This window comes from Alligator mississippiensis, chromosome 4 (assembly GCF_030867095.1).
Source record: "Alligator mississippiensis isolate rAllMis1 chromosome 4, rAllMis1, whole genome shotgun sequence".
NCBI classification, from domain to species: domain Eukaryota; kingdom Metazoa; phylum Chordata; order Crocodylia; family Alligatoridae; genus Alligator; species Alligator mississippiensis.
This window is the reverse complement of record NC_081827.1, coordinates 28,449,172-28,464,526: the sequence shown is the minus strand read 5'-3', so window position 1 is coordinate 28,464,526 and position 15,355 is coordinate 28,449,172. Positions and strand designations below refer to the sequence as shown.

At 46.4% G+C, this 15,355-nt stretch overlaps 1 protein-coding gene across 4 annotated transcripts in view; it reads right to left on the bottom strand.

Moving 5' to 3' along the window:
• ERGIC2 (ERGIC and golgi 2) overlaps positions 1 to 4,720 on the bottom strand; it is a 40,299-nt gene extending 35,579 nt beyond the window's left edge. For 2 of the 4 annotated variants that reach the window (XM_019487443.2, XM_014606476.3), the window contains exons 1-2: positions 4,550 to 4,720; positions 951 to 997 (exon numbers count right to left, since the gene is read on the bottom strand). The gene's annotated coding sequence lies outside the window, so the exon portion shown is untranslated. Of the gene's footprint in view, positions 1 to 950; positions 998 to 1,275; positions 1,362 to 4,549 lie in introns of all 4 variants that reach the window. The other 2 variants (XM_014606475.3, XM_019487442.2) reach the window with 2 other exon arrangements.
• Positions 4,721 to 15,355: the final 10,635 nt, after the last annotated feature.

Genomic DNA, 15,355 nt, shown 5'->3' with positions numbered 1-15,355 from the left:
TTTTCACAGATATGTCCTCTTTTTAGAACCTCCCATCTCAGTCCGGGGTTTTGGTCAGCCCTGCTTTGAAGTTTTTCCTGGCACTTCCCAGCTTGCCCTAGCAAGGAGATGCTTGGGGCTGAGGGCAGGGTGATGGGAGACAGGGTGCACACATGGGGCCAGCATGTAGCCAGACAAGGTGGGAGCAGCCAGGCAGCTGGATGTAAGTAAGCCTGTGGGATGTGGGGGTTGTGTGTGGAGCGGCGCGTCTGGGGCTGCAGCAGGGCAGACAAGGCGCCTGCCCCTCCAGCAGGGTAAGGGGTAGGGAGGCCCTTCAGGGGCAACATGGAGCTGCGTGGCTGGCCTGACAACACTGGGGACAGTGCTGGGAGGAGCAGGGGGCTACGGGTCAGGAGTGAGAGGCATTGCGGGGGGAGGCAGGGAGGCTGTGGTCCGGGGGCATGGGGCACTGGCAGCGCCAGAGGGTTGGGGATCGGAAGTGAGGGGCACCAGCATGGCCCAGGGGAGCAGGGTACTGTGGTCTGGGAGTGAGGGGCACTAGCAGGACTGGGGTCTGTGGGTTGGGAGTGAGGGGCAACAGAATGGGCAGGGCATCGGCATATCATTGCCTCCCTCACAGTCATATACCACCCCCTCCCCCATATGACAGGTGTCCTTTTTTTTGGAACTCGAAATATTATAACCCTAAACTAGGGACAGGACTAGAGAAAACTGAGCAGAGGCTGAAAGTGTACAGGGAAAATACAGAAAATGGACAAGGCTGCTAGTGAAGGGGAATGAGAGGGAGATCGGGGTGGTGCCAACTGGGTCAGTAGGTTAAGCAGGCTGAGAAAGGTTGAAGAAGAATGATTTGTGTTACATCTGGGAAGTAAACATTGAATATTTTAATGCTCAGAGATCTATAATTTTGAATCAACACTTGAAAAAGCCTAGCATGCAAGCTGCCTTACCTTGAATCTTTGTCTCTCTTGCTGTTCCTCCTTATTGCGAGCAAACCCTGAAACAAAAAGAAATCTAAACCAATCTGTGATGCATGTGCCTTTTGAGCACAGCAGGAATGCATATATACACCCTTAAAATAAGAGCCCACACATGCATTAAAATCTTCTTTGGCACTGACAGGCATAGGTCCAGTGTAACAGCAGAATCCGCACATACTACAAACATGCGCTTTTCTTTCTGCACATGCTCTTACTGTTGCCCTACTGAGCATGTGCACAGTGTGTGCACATGCCCATTAAATGAGTGAAGCCCCAGTGAAGCTGCTGCCCTTACCCTGCCCTTTGCTCTAAGTGCCAGCAGTGGCTTCCTCTCTGCAGAGCCCAGGACTGTTCAGCAGGTCGGCAGCAGCGAGGAAGGAACTGGCAAGGGAGGGGAGAGAGTAAGAAAGCTGACTACACTGAGCAATATTGGCAAAAGAAGGGTAGAGCATGGTGGCAAACAAGAGAAGACACAGAGAGCAAAAGATGTGAAATTGAAATGTAATATAGAAGAAAGAAAGCCAGCAGAAAAAGTTCACATCATCATCATTTTAGCTAGTTACTTCCTAAGACATGGTCAGCTACTTTTCCTATTATAAAAAGCAGATTTGGTTTTTCTCTCCTTAACTGTAAGATCTGGGGAACATTTCATAGGTTTCAACAAACAATAATAGGCACTAGGAGAATTAAAATAAGAAATACAAAACTATAAATAGAAAACAAATATAAATATAAATTATATAAAATTAATAAGATAAATGAAATACAGAAAAAATCCATATTTTTAAGACAGTGCACTGCAGTCAGAATTTGCCTGTAGATAGTATGAAAGAGGAAAAACCAAGTGTAAGAGGATATTTTATTTTTTGCACTTTACCTTTAAGGCTCCAATCCAACAAAGATTTATGAACACACTTGATAGCCAGTACCATGGGACTCCTCATTCCCATTAAGTTAAATAACTACACAAGTTAATCAAAAGGAAGATGTGGGCTGAATCAGGAGAAACTTCCTCAGGGTGACAAGTACTAGAGCAATATCCTTTGAAGGAAAAGGATGTCACCCCATTGCCTTTCAAAATAAACAGGATAAATCACTTTTAAGACTATCCATTAGGTCATAAACACATTGTTCAAGAGACAAGGATTTTTTGGCGATACCTTTTATTGGACCAACTGTATTGGTTGGGAGAGCATCTATGTTACTACCAAATCCATATGATAGGCTGGGACTGTCCTCTCATTTGCACCAGAATAAGTCCACTGAATTCACAGGAAGTTACACCTCCCCCCCGCCCCATTGTTTGTTTGTTTTTTTCCTTAAGAGCAGTGAAGAATCCGGATTATAATACAGTAACACGTTAGTCAAAAAACTATATCAGGCCCTTAAAATCAACAGGAGTGGCTAGGAGAGTTTAAATAGTTTTAATTAAAAAGAAATGGTTCTTAAAGTGTGCAACAAGAAGAGCACACACCAAATGCAGATGCTTCCTCAGTCCGATGAAGGGTATTATACCCAAAAGCTTGCAAAGAAAAAAATTTCCAACTATTTCAATTGGTCTAATAAAAAATATCAGATTTACCCAAAGAACCTTGTCTGCCTATGTCCTTACACCAACACAGCTACAACTATAGCACTGTGACAGATGTAGAGGGCCTTTACAAAGTGCTTACCTACAGAAAAGAAAGCCGATGCTTAAGGGAAAGTTACTTAATACCGCTCACAATTTTCAGGCACAGAGTTGCTTGCATACATATTATCCACTAATACTTATCAGTATATATTCTCTTACTATAAAAATATCCTCAAAGAAAAGATCCCATGCCTCACCTCCCTTAAAAAGAATCAACACCTGATATCACTGTAGCAAACACCTACCATTCATTCTCAGGGATAAGAGAAACTGAAAAATCTTATGGCATTTTCTTGCCCTGTTCCAGTCAAAAAAGTCCTAGGGATGCCCCATAAACAAATTAAAAAACAACTAGCCTTAATACACAGTTGCTCCCCTTTTCCAATATTTCAAAGGAGAAAGTTCACCAGACAAGGGACTCTCAGTGCAAGTGCCAAAGTGCACAGAATTTAGAAAAATGGAGATTATCCCAAGTCATAGTTACATTCAAGTTTGAGAAAGTAAGAAAATCAAAACAGGAAGCTAATATAAGGGCATGGGAAGCAGCTTCAGGGGAAACTAATTTATGAGAAAGGAAAGCATGTAGACCTATGCTGAAGCTCTTATTGTATTCTGGTCAACTGATCTTTGGACCTTATTCGTATCTAAACCAACTCGGAGCAGGCAGACCTGCAAAAACAGATATCATAGAAAAAAGGGGCAGCAAGCACAGGACTGGGTCGGAAGTGATCTTATACCAGGTAGTTATTCTCCCTGGCCTTGGGAGAATGGGGCCCCACACACTGATAGATATGAAAGCTTGCAATTATACGCTCACACAGACATGCATACAATTAGTCTGCAAGGTACGAATCTACCCTGCCTTCTACCTGACTTCAGACCAGGGGTGGGCAAAATGTGGCCTGTGGGCTGGACACGGCCTGCAAGCCATTCTACCTGGCCTGCAGGGCCCCTAAAAAATTTAGAAAAATCAATGCTTATCTGCCCCTGGCTGCCTGTCATGCGGCCCTCGATGGCTTGTCAAAACTCAGTAAGCGGCTCTCTGCCCGAAATAATTGTCCGCCCCTGCTTCAGACTAACACCACAACCTACCTCTCCCAGTGCCCGTGACAGCATAGTAATACCTCTCACCTTCTCCTACCAATGACCCTACAACACCATTTGGTAGCCAAGAGGCCCTGGGCCAAGCTACCTTGTTCCTTACTCGCCCTGCTGAAGCTGCCAGAAGCAGCTGATTCCTGGCCATGCAGCACGGGATGCTTCTGACAGGGAGGGAGGGAGTCCCAAATCACCAGCCACTTCGGTGCATCCATGGCTACTTAGGGAAGAGGCTCCGGAAAACGCGGCAGGCAGAGCCCATGCCAGGAGCTGGGAAAAGCCCCGGTGCAGTCAGGGTTGCGTGTAGAGCCTTACACAGGGTTCAGATTATGGTTGTACAGGGTGGTTCAGAGGGCGATGACTCTGTCTCAAGCAGGGGCTGGAGTAGAGACCTCTGGAGGTCCGCTCCCACCTGGCTTCTCCACGTCTACACGTTCACATATGCACCTTAGATACTACAGTTTCCTTTAGTACTCCCTTAAAGTACTACCTGTACATGCGGTACCTAGAGTGATGCTCACTCAGCGACGCTGACTGCGCATCAGCCGAACGGCGCTGCGCAGCAGGCTGTTAGCACGGTTTGTGCTGTGACCCGCAGTGTTATCAGGCTAATGCGCAGTTGGCACCACGTGTAGACGTGCCCTCCCACCAGGGCTCTCCCCGCTGCAGCCACAGCCGGGTGCCCAGGGGGCGGGTCCGGCCCCGGACGCCCCCGTGCGGCCGCCACCCGCGCTGCCCTCGAGCCCGCGCTCCTCCCCACGCGCTCGGCGCCTCCGCAGCCAATCAGCGCCCGCCGAGTGCTCGGGGCGGGGCCGGGCCGGGCCGGGCCGGGCCGTACCTCGCAGCTTCCCCAGCTCGCGGCTCCCGGCTAGCGGCTCCGGCGCATCCCCCACCAGCAGCGGCCCCAAGCTGTCTCGGAGCTCCCGGCGCGGGTGCGTCCTCGGGACCAATCGAAGGCACCGACTTCCAGCAACCACCGAGGCGGCGCGGCCGGAAGGGACTGAGGCAGCGCCCTTCTAGCCCGCCCCCGCCTGCCTCTATGGTTCCGCTCCGCGCGCCCCGCCCCCAGTGGCTGGGCCTCGCCTGGGGAGTTAGAAGTGCCAGGCGGAAGTCAGTTGGAGGGCGAGGGGCGTGCACGGCTTTGTAGACTAATACATAAGTAGGTGGGTGGGTAGAGGTAGATGCTTTATAACGGTCTGCATCTCCCCTGTCTTTTGACTGACTACAGATTTAACACGGTTAACTAGCGTGCTGTATCTGTCTCTCTGTACGTGCCTATATGTGTAGGGAGAGGGATCGACAGAGCACAGCCCTGCGCAGGCTGAAGCTTCACCAGATGCTGTGAAGGACACGCACACCCTTTCACACAATCTGATGTAGTGAACTTCAGTCCACAAAAGTGTGTGTGTGTGTGTGTGTGTGTGTGTGCAGTCCACAAAAGTATGCGTGTGCGTGCATGTGTGCTTTAGTCTATAAACCTACATTTCTAGCCTGCCTTCTGGAGCACTTTGAGAGCCACAGAGGAAACACTTGTAGCCATGCTTTTCCTCCTCTCTGGTTGTCTGATACGCATGTTACTTGAGGTTGTTTCTTTCGTTCAGCATACATTTGCTCTGGGTTAATTACATGAAGGATGGTGGTAGGTAGCACATCCCTGTTTCTGATTTATGATTCTTGTATTGTGATATGATGATGGACTGATTCTTGTTAGCAATCACAAACCCTCAAATGCCACTGTTCAGCTATCTTGAGGCAACATCAACAATCACTAATTTATGTGTTTGTTTCTTTTAATCCCCTTCAGTTTGGCTGAAGGACTTCTGCAACTGAATAAATGGTTAATGTAATGACATCAGTTATCGTTAGCGTTTATACTAAGATATTTACACAGGTGTACTTGGGAACAGCATGGCCTCTTAATACCTATTACACACTGAAGTTTTATCTGATATTTATGGAACTCTGTCTCCTGAATAAACATTTAGGTCATTAATAACTACCTTTTCCAGAAGTTTCTTTAAACTTGCATACACTGATCACCTAGGCAATGGATTTCTCTCCTTAAATACTAGCTTGCTAGTAAAGAGAGATCCCCATGTCTCCTAGCATAGTGCCCCAGTTTTGAAATGTGTTCCATGCAGACAGAGTCTGTGGAGCTTGCTGTAGGATCATGAAAGCCAATCTAGCCGCCTTCTATCACTTGGCATTTCTGCATTTGCTTACCTAAATGCTAGAGGAGAGTGCTTGCCCAAGCACATGTTGTTTCTTTTTTGCCCCACACTGATGCAACTTCTTTGCTTGCTTCAGAGATGCACAACACTTTCCTCTTGTATTTACCTGGGCCTAAGCCACTATTCAAACAGTGCTTTTCCCCTAAGCCTACTCTACTTCCTTTATGCCATGTACCAGCTCATAATACTCTCTCACCCTTCCCAAGTCCTGTGGACTTTCTCAATTGCAAGCACATTCTTTGCCTATCTTCTTCCTGATGTCCTTGCCGTCTCCTTCACACCAAGCCTGCCTCACTGTTTTCTGTCATCACCCGAGCCCTTTCTCCAGCCTCCAGGTACTTTTCCTTATTCATAGATTCATAGATGTTAGGGTCGGAAGGGACCTCAATAGATCATCAAGTCCGACCCCCGGCATAAGCAGGAAAGAGTGCTGAGTCTAGATGACCCCAGCTAGATACTCGTCTAACCTCCTCTTGAAGACCCCCAGGGTAGGGGAGAGCACCACCTCCCTTGGGAGCCCGTTCCAGACCTTGGCCACTCGAACTGTGAAGAAGTTCTTCCTTATGTCCAGTCTAAATCTGCTCTCTACTAGCTTGTGGCCATTGTTTCTTGTAACCCCCGGGGGCGCCTTGGTGAATAAATCCCCACCAATTCCCTTCTGTGCCCCCGTGATGAACTTATAGGCAGCCACAAGGTCGCCTCTCAACCTTCTCTTGCGGAGGCTGAAAAGGTCCAGTTTCTCTAGTCTCTCCTCGTAGGGCTTGGTCTGCAGGCCCTTGACCATACGAGTTGCCCTTCGCTGTACCCTCTCCAGGTTATCCGCATCCTTCTTGAAGTGTGGCGCCCAGAATTGCACGCAGTACTCCAACTGCAGTCTGACCAACGCCCTATAGAGGGGAAGTATCACCTCCCTGGACCTACTCGTCATGCATCTGCTGATGCACGATAAAGTGCCATTGGCTTTTCTGATGGCTTCGTCACACTGCCGGCTCATGTTCATCTTGGAGTCCACTAGGACTCCAAGATCCCTTTCCACCTCTGTGCCACCCAGCAGGTCATTCCCTAGGCTGTAGGTGTGCTGGACATTTTTCCTCCCTAGGTGCAGCACTTTGCATTTCTCCTTGTTGAACTGCATCCTGTTGTTTTCTGCCCACTTGTGCAACCTATCCAGGTCTGCCTGCAGCTGTTCCCTGCCCTCCGGCGTGTCCACTTCTCCCCATAGCTTTGTGTCATCTGCAAACTTGGACAGAGTACATTTCACTCCCACGTCCAAGTCGCTGATGAAAACATTAAAGAGTATCGGTCCAAGGACCGAACCCTGCAGGACCCCACTGCCCACACCCTTCCAGGTCGAGACCGACCCATCTACCACGACTCTTTGGGTGCGACCCTCTAGCCAATTCGCCACCCACCGGACTGTGCAGTCATCCACATCACAGCCTCTTAGCTTGTTCACCAGTATGGGGTGGGATACCGTATCGAAGGCCTTCCTGAAGTCTAAGTATACGACATCCACCCCTCCTCCTGTGTCCAGGCGTTTCGTAACCTGGTCATAGAAAGAGACTAGGTTGGTCAGGCACGATCTGCCCGCCACAAACCCATGCTGGTTTCCCCTCAGCATAATTTGTCCTGCCAGGCTCTCACAAATGTGAGCCTTGATAATTTTTCAAATACTTTACCAAGGATGGAGGTGAGACTGACCGGCCTATAGTTGCCCGGGTCCTCCTTCCTCCCCTTTTTGAAAATGGGGACCACGTTAGCCCTTTTCCAGTCCTCCGGGACTTGGCCCATGCGCCACGAGCATTCGAATATTCCCGCCAGTGGCTCTGCAATGACGTCGGCCAGTGCCTTCAGCACCCTCGGATGGAGCCCATCCGGGCCTGCCGACTTAAAGGCATCCAGTTCTTCCAAGTGACTCTGCACCACCTCAGGATCTACGCATGGAAGTCTGGCGCCTTGCTGCTGCCTCTCTACAACCCCAGTGAGAGACTTGTCGTGCCCCTCGCTTAGGAACACTGAGGCAAAGAACTCATTGAGGAGTTCAGCCTTGTCCCCCCTATCTGTCACCAATTGTTTCTGCCCATTTAGCAGTGGTCCTATTCCTCCCTGGGCCTTCCTTTTACTCCCAATATATCTAAAAAACAATTTCTTGTTGTCCTTTACTTGGGTTGCCATCCTCAGCTCCATGGTAGCTTTGGCCTGCCTAACTGCCTCCCTACAAGCACGAGCAGAGGAGGTATATTCATCTTTAGTGATCTCACCCTGTTTCCACTTTTTATGTGCTCCCCTTTTGGCCCTTAGGCTGCCCTGGATTTCTCTGGTCAGCCATGGAAGCCTCCTGGCCCCTTTCCCTCTTTTGCCTCGCTCGGGGATCGTCTTGCTTTGTGCCCAAAGGATCGTTTCCTTTAGGCACAGCCACCCTTCTTGGGCACCCATCCCATCAAAACTCCTACTCTGCAGTGCGTCCTTGACTAATCGCCTGAGTGCAATGAGATCAGCTTTCCTAAAGTCTAGCACTTTCACCCTACTAGTTACCTTACCCACTCGCCGTCTTATGTTGAATTCTATTATAAGGTGATCACTGTCTCCCAGATAGCTACCGATCTGGAGGTCCCCTATCATGTCATCTCCCGTTGCCAATACCAGATCCAGTATGGCATTCCCCCTAGTGGGACCATGCACCTCCTGTGTCAGGTGGAGGTCCTGTACACAGGTTAGAAACCTGCGTGAGCGATGGGACCTTGCTGTCTGCGTCTCCCAGCAGATGTCTGGGTAGTTTAGGTCCCCCATGACTACCGCCTCTTTAGCTTTTATGGTCTCCGAGAGTTGCCTCAGGAGCCCCGCATCTATTTCTTCCCCTTGGTGTGGGGGTCTGTAACAGACCCCTACCACCAAATCCCTTTCTCCTTGCCCCCCATGTAGCCTAACCCACAATCCTTCTACTTCCTCAACCTCGGATTCTGTCTTGATGAGGGTTGATGTGTATTGCTCACTGACATAAAGTGCAACCCCCCCCCCTTTCTTCCCCGACCTGTCCTTTCTATACAATCTATAGCCCTCAATATGTACCGCCCAGTCATGGGATGAATCCCACCAGGTCTCTGTTAGCCCCACTAAGTCATAGGTGTTTAGTGCAAGCAGAGGGACTCCTTGTCCCTCACCTATGTCCATGCCATATGTCCCTGCGTCTGCCTTCCTACAGGCCCAAGTTATTTACCCCTGTCAGCCACACTGCTCCTTCCCTCCTCACCCACATCCATAGGCAACGCATAGAGAGAGCACGGTGGGGGGGCATGTGCCTCCCCCGCAGAGACTGGCCACTGCTAGCTTCTACGGGCCATCACCACTCATACAACCCTCCCCACCTGGCCACTGATACCACCACCAGCATCTGTAGGTGGTCCCCACTTGCTGCTGCTGGCACCATTGCGCCCCCCCTACCCCACTGCTGACACCACTGCCAGTGTCTGCAGCCAGTCCCCACTCGCCCCTCACCAGTCTCGGGAGGCACCAGTCATTCATGTCCACATCACTTTTCTTCTATTTCCAAGGTCACACCCCTTTTTCCCATTTTCCTCATACAGGCCTGCTGCTTCTTTTTGTTCCCTGCAACTTCTCTCCATCCTCAAGCCCTGAGACATAAGCTGATTTTCACTGTCCCAAACTTCTGACACCCAATTCTCTACCACCCCACTTTTTGGGGTGGGTCTCTTCCCTCATAGCTGACATATATATATCAGAAATATATATATCTTCTCTATTTAGGTGTTGGTATGGTCTTTGCCACTTGTTTCTCAGTTCCTTCTCTCAACCCTCCTCAATGCAGTGGGCTTGGATCAATTTGCACCTGTCCAATAAAAAAAAGGGGCAGGTTGCAGTCAAGCAGAGGACTATTAGAACAGTTGCCGTTCACGTGCAGCAGCATTAAAGGACAGGCAGTTGAAGGCTACTTCCTACATTGTCTCCAGAAGCTGCTGCTTCTACAACAGTGGTATTTGAAGGCAAGAGGGGTTTCCCCCTCTCACTGAGTGCTGCCAACTGCTTCTATGCATGGTTTTGCTGTGTTTTCATCTGTTGTCAGCTGCTCCTGACTAGTGGAGATGCCAAACCTCCATGTGGCAAGGTGAGGCTATGAAAGCAGAGGAAGTCATTATGTGCTTGTTTCTGTCTGATGCAAATAACTTATGGTAGAGACAAATATGTATTTATGGGTCTGCTTGGAACAGTTGTGTAAGTGTATGTCTGGGTCCAAAAGATATTGTTATGATGAGTTCTATTCTATGATACTGCTGAATCCCTTATAGTATTATGCAGGACCATGAAAAGAAGGGAATATTTGTTCTATGAAGATTTGGGTTTGACTTCTATATGATTCTTTTGCACCTTACCTACATGAGGCTGCTTCTGCCACAATAGTGAAGCTGACAGTGCCCATATACATCCATGTGCCTCCTCGTGGCTCCGTACTTCTCCTGTTCCATCTATGTAGCTCTGCTGCAGTGGCTCTGCTGACAACTGACCTTGGAGAAACATGGGGGGCTGGAGGGAGTGTGGCAATTGTACTTAAAGACACTTGAAAGCTGCTCAGTGGTAACAGCAGCCTTCTTTCACCCAGAGAAGTAATGTTATTCTGCTGGCAGGAAGAAAGGCTTATGTTGCCACAGGAGAACCCTGAGTGTGGCTACATTCACAGTTTCATTGGAAAAACCCTGGCACAAAAATATGTAATACAGTATAATCTCATAAATCCAGATCTCAAAAACCTGGAATTCTCAAAAATTCGGCATTGCTCCAGGACTGGCCGCTGTTCTCCTCCCCCTCCCCTGAGGAGAAGCTTGGGGGAAGGGGGAAGCTTGCACACGGCAGCTGCTGCCGCCATCCACCACCCCACTCTGTTGTTTCACGTGCGGCCGCTGCTCTGGGACTGGCGGCTGCTTTTCTCCCTACCATCCTGCTCCACAACTGGCTACACGGGCTTAAAAAATCAGGCATTTTCAAATATCCGGCAGGTGCTCAGTCTCAAGCACGCCAGATTTATGAGGTTATATTGTATTGTCCAAGCCTTAGTGTTCAACATCTCCCAGGTATTACAGCAATGGGCCTGACATTTTAAAACAAGAGAAAGCTCTCCACAGAAGAGACAGCTTAATGTCCTACATATCAGACTTAGAGTACCTGCGGTCCTTGGAACCACTACTGAAAATCTCCAAAGTGTCAAGTTAGCTGTTCAGGGTCCCAAAGCTGGCAAAATACTTGAATACCGCTCACCAAAAAAGGAACTTTTGGATGGGAAGTGATAAAAGCAATTTCTGCTCTGCATTTCCTTATTTTCTGAAGATCTCATTTAAAACAAAAACCAAACACTATATTTCCTCAGTGATTGTCCAGCACACTTATTTACAGTAATGTACCACAGGAGATAGGGCCACTGTTATAGAATAGTGTTGCATGGAGTCTTGTATTTGTAAATATTGACTATAAGCAATCAGCTTGTTACTTGCTGCATCTACACGAGATGCTTACTGTGCAGTACCTCATTACTACTGCACAGTACCTCGTTACTACTGCGCAGTAGTGTCATGGGGCACAAACCATGGTGTGACACTACTGTACAGTAGTAATAAGCTACAGCGCAGTCAGCATCACCAGGAAGCCATGAAGGGCTGCTGCTGCTCAATAATGCTTGTTACTGTGCAGTCATTTAGTACTTGCAAGTACTAAATGACTGCGCAGTAACAACTGTGCCATCAGCATCTGGTGTAGATGTGGCCACTGAGTATTTTGACCATGAACAAAATAGTGCACGGATTGATAATATAAAACAGAAGACTATATTTTAGCTTTTTAAACTAATTGGTATTGGAAATGCAAAATGAAAATCTATTTCCAAGCTACATTATCTTTTGGCATTTACACAATGGGTTGGATGTTTACTTAACTACCCGACAATGTAGGCAGTTCTTTTTGCATCCTGGTTCTACATCCTCCTCTCGTGCACCTGCACTGTCACATCATCTATTATGCTGAAAGCCTGTGTTGACTCCTTTTGTACTATTCTCTCAGAGCCAAATTGTGGTCATATTGAAATTCATGAAAGTATTTCCCATTGACTTTAGTGGAATCTGGTTTTAACTCCAACCAGAAAGGATGATGCATTTTGTCTTCTTGTGGTGGAAGTGTATGGTAATAAATGTGTGATTCATTGTTATGTAAAGCTTGAACTGCACTGGATCAAGGGGTGAAACCATGAGCTGGATGAATGGTGCTGGACTGGTCCTCAAGCTGCACAAGCCAGCCCCTCAGGCAGTGTTTGCCCTGAACTGGCCTGGAGCACAGCCAGCAATGTGTGCCCCCAGCTGACCCAAAGTGCAGCTGGCAGTATGCTCCTGGGACTAAGCCAGAGCACAGTAGCCGCATGTTTCCTGGACTGGCCCAGAGTGCAGCTGGCATTGTGTGCCCCAGAGCGCTCCCAAGCACTGCTCCCAAAGTGCACTAGGCTGGTCTTGCACTTCCTGTGCAGCATGAGGGGCCAGTCTGGTACATAACACAGTGGCATGTGGATCCAAACCAAAACCCCAGCTAGCACTGGGGGCCAGATAATAGGGCTCCACAGACCATATTCAAGCTGTAAACTGTATCTTTGACACCCCTGCATTGGACAAACAGGAAGAATATGAATAAGGTGAGACCAAAGTCCCAGCACCGCGGAGGAATTACCATGGAACTGGAAACTAGTCGAGCTGGCACATTTCTCATTGTGTGTCATGAGAGACTATCTAGATAGCTTTATTCCTGCTGAAGTGATTACCAGCTAATTATTAGAGACTCCTCTCTTCTAACACATGGGGATAGCATTTGAAAACATTGTGATAGAAAAATTGTCCCTGGGAAGAGGCTGAAGTCATTCATTTCTTTCTAATTGCATCACACTTTGCCATTTGATCCTTTCTTCCTCTATCTTAAGCATTTGATCAGCTGTAAGAAAATATGTCATATAGCATCATAGTAACATACATTGAATGTGTCTACATGAGACGCTAAATGTGCATTGGACTAATTCTACTGTGCATTAGCACATCAAGCAAAAAGCATGCTAATGTGCTGTAGATTCAGTCTACACGTGTATATAATGAATTCCATTTTGATTTGTAGATAGTGATTTCAAAAATTATTGTTATGGCAGGATCATGTCCTTGCTAGATACATGGTTAGCTGCTTTGTATGAGAAGGTTTAAGCTTGTTGTAGAAATATGGTTTGCATCAGTTTGCATTTATTTAACGGTTCGTACTATATGATTTCTGAGTATATTTGAGTACTAATCTTCCCTTACTCCTACCTTCCTTTAAGTATTTATTTCTGTACAGTTTACTGTAAGGAGATTTTAGTATGCCTTGATACCCATACAAAGGAGTAACCTCACAATAAAGATTATGCGGTTTTGTCTGACCATTTGCTTGCCTTTCTGCATAAGAATAATCCTTGGTTTTAGGAAGCTCAGTGGAATTACTAATTCTACAATTTTTTCCTCTGCTTAATTATAAGCTTCTCTTTATTTCTTCACACATAGCCTATGCTTGAATTCCCAGAGACTTAATGACATAGGAAGTTTTCAGTGGTGATAACAAGCCTCTTTGAAGCTAGCGGGACACAGACCTTCTAATCTGGGTAATTAGTCATTTTTTGTAACTTCAGAACAGTGTGATTGATTGTATTCAAACCTTGCAGAGTAGTTCATCTTAAACCTTGAGATTAAATTTGGCCAATTCTCAGGCCAGCACAAGGAGAAGTTCAAATGAGGGGGCTTATGGGATTTGGTTGCAAATTAAAGATGGATGAAAATGCAGTTTCCTTTTTACAGCGTTTTCAGTGGCACATAGAAAATTAATCCATGTCCCATTAGTAGATATGATTATTATAGAAACAACATTCAGATTAAGAACTAATTTAGTCATTTCATATTGCAGGCAGGCAGAAGTGAGGTGAAGGACTGTTGCTGTATCAGTACCTGTATGTATATTTCTCCTTGTGTATACTGTACTTGCAGTTGTAGTGATATATTAACTCTTGTTTCAGTAAGGAAGCAAAGTCTATGGATGTCTATTACAGTTTGTTGAAATGTGGTTCTGATCTTTTGTGTCAATGGTTTTTTTAAAAAGCCTAGTGGTAAATCTATTCCAGTAGTTCACCTGTGGCTCTTCATGCTACTGTTTGTAGGATGTCTAAAACAAGAGGTAGCAAAAACTTTCAAGTTTTGAGTTTGATTTGCACATTGTGATCAATGCATAACCTACATTGAGCAAAAGATAAATATTCTTTCTTTCAAAGGTTGTTTCCAGTCTGTTTTCTCGATAAAAATAATTAAAAATGCTACTTGGAAGAATGTTGGCCCAGGTTTTCTAAAATGACTAGTGATTTCAGGTAGCCAACATGAAGCATTTTAAAGGGCTTGAGTTTTAGAAAAGCCTGAGTGAATACCCACCTTGATAAAACCAAGCTCATCCTAGGCATTTCAGGTAGGATACAAAAAATAATGACACACTCAAACTCACAGGTTGCTTTTGAAAATCTTGACCATCAATCTTATCTTCATTATAAATTATTTTTATAATTATAAATTATAAATCTTTTCTTCGTTATAAATTATTATTTAACATAGCCAAATGTAGGCACATTTTTTAATGATTGAAATTCAGTACAAATCTTCAGTTTTACCCAATATCATATTTTAGGTAAGAAAACATGCAAGCCAGTTTCTGCAGTCATACAGTATACATACAAGAACTGTATGGCTTCAATTAATATGTCCAAATGCAATGACAACTGCATGAAAAAAGAGAAGTAAGTTATTAGAATGAATTTATTTGGGGGGTCTTAGATTTATATCTGATTTATATTCAAAAGGCTCTACAACTGGGTTTTTATTGGAGATGTCAGTTTACAAGTTTGTTATGAGAACATACAAATGACTTGATTTTTTATGGTACTGTAAGAGACTAGCCCAGGGTTGGGCAATTATTTTGGGCAGAGGGCCACTTACTGAGTTTCAGCAAGCCATCAATGGCAGCATGACAGGCAGCCCAGGGCAGATTAATATTAATTTTCTAACATTTTTAGGGGCTCCGTGGGCCTGATAGAATGGCCTGGTGAGCCGCATCCGGCCCCCGGGCTGCATTTTGCCCACCCCTGGACTAGCCATATACCTCACATCCCACTTCCATAAGCTTCCATTGTAAATCACTGTTATTGTGGCAAGAGAAAGCTCATTTCAGTCTACCCCCAGTCTTGGAGAAGTCAGTCTATAAGCCTACTATGGGGTTTAAATGGAACCAGTAGTGAAAAGGAGTGAAATCTGGGAGCAGTTGTTTTCTTTAGTATGCTCCTGCAGGCAATTTTGCCTTCCCATTAGAAATCC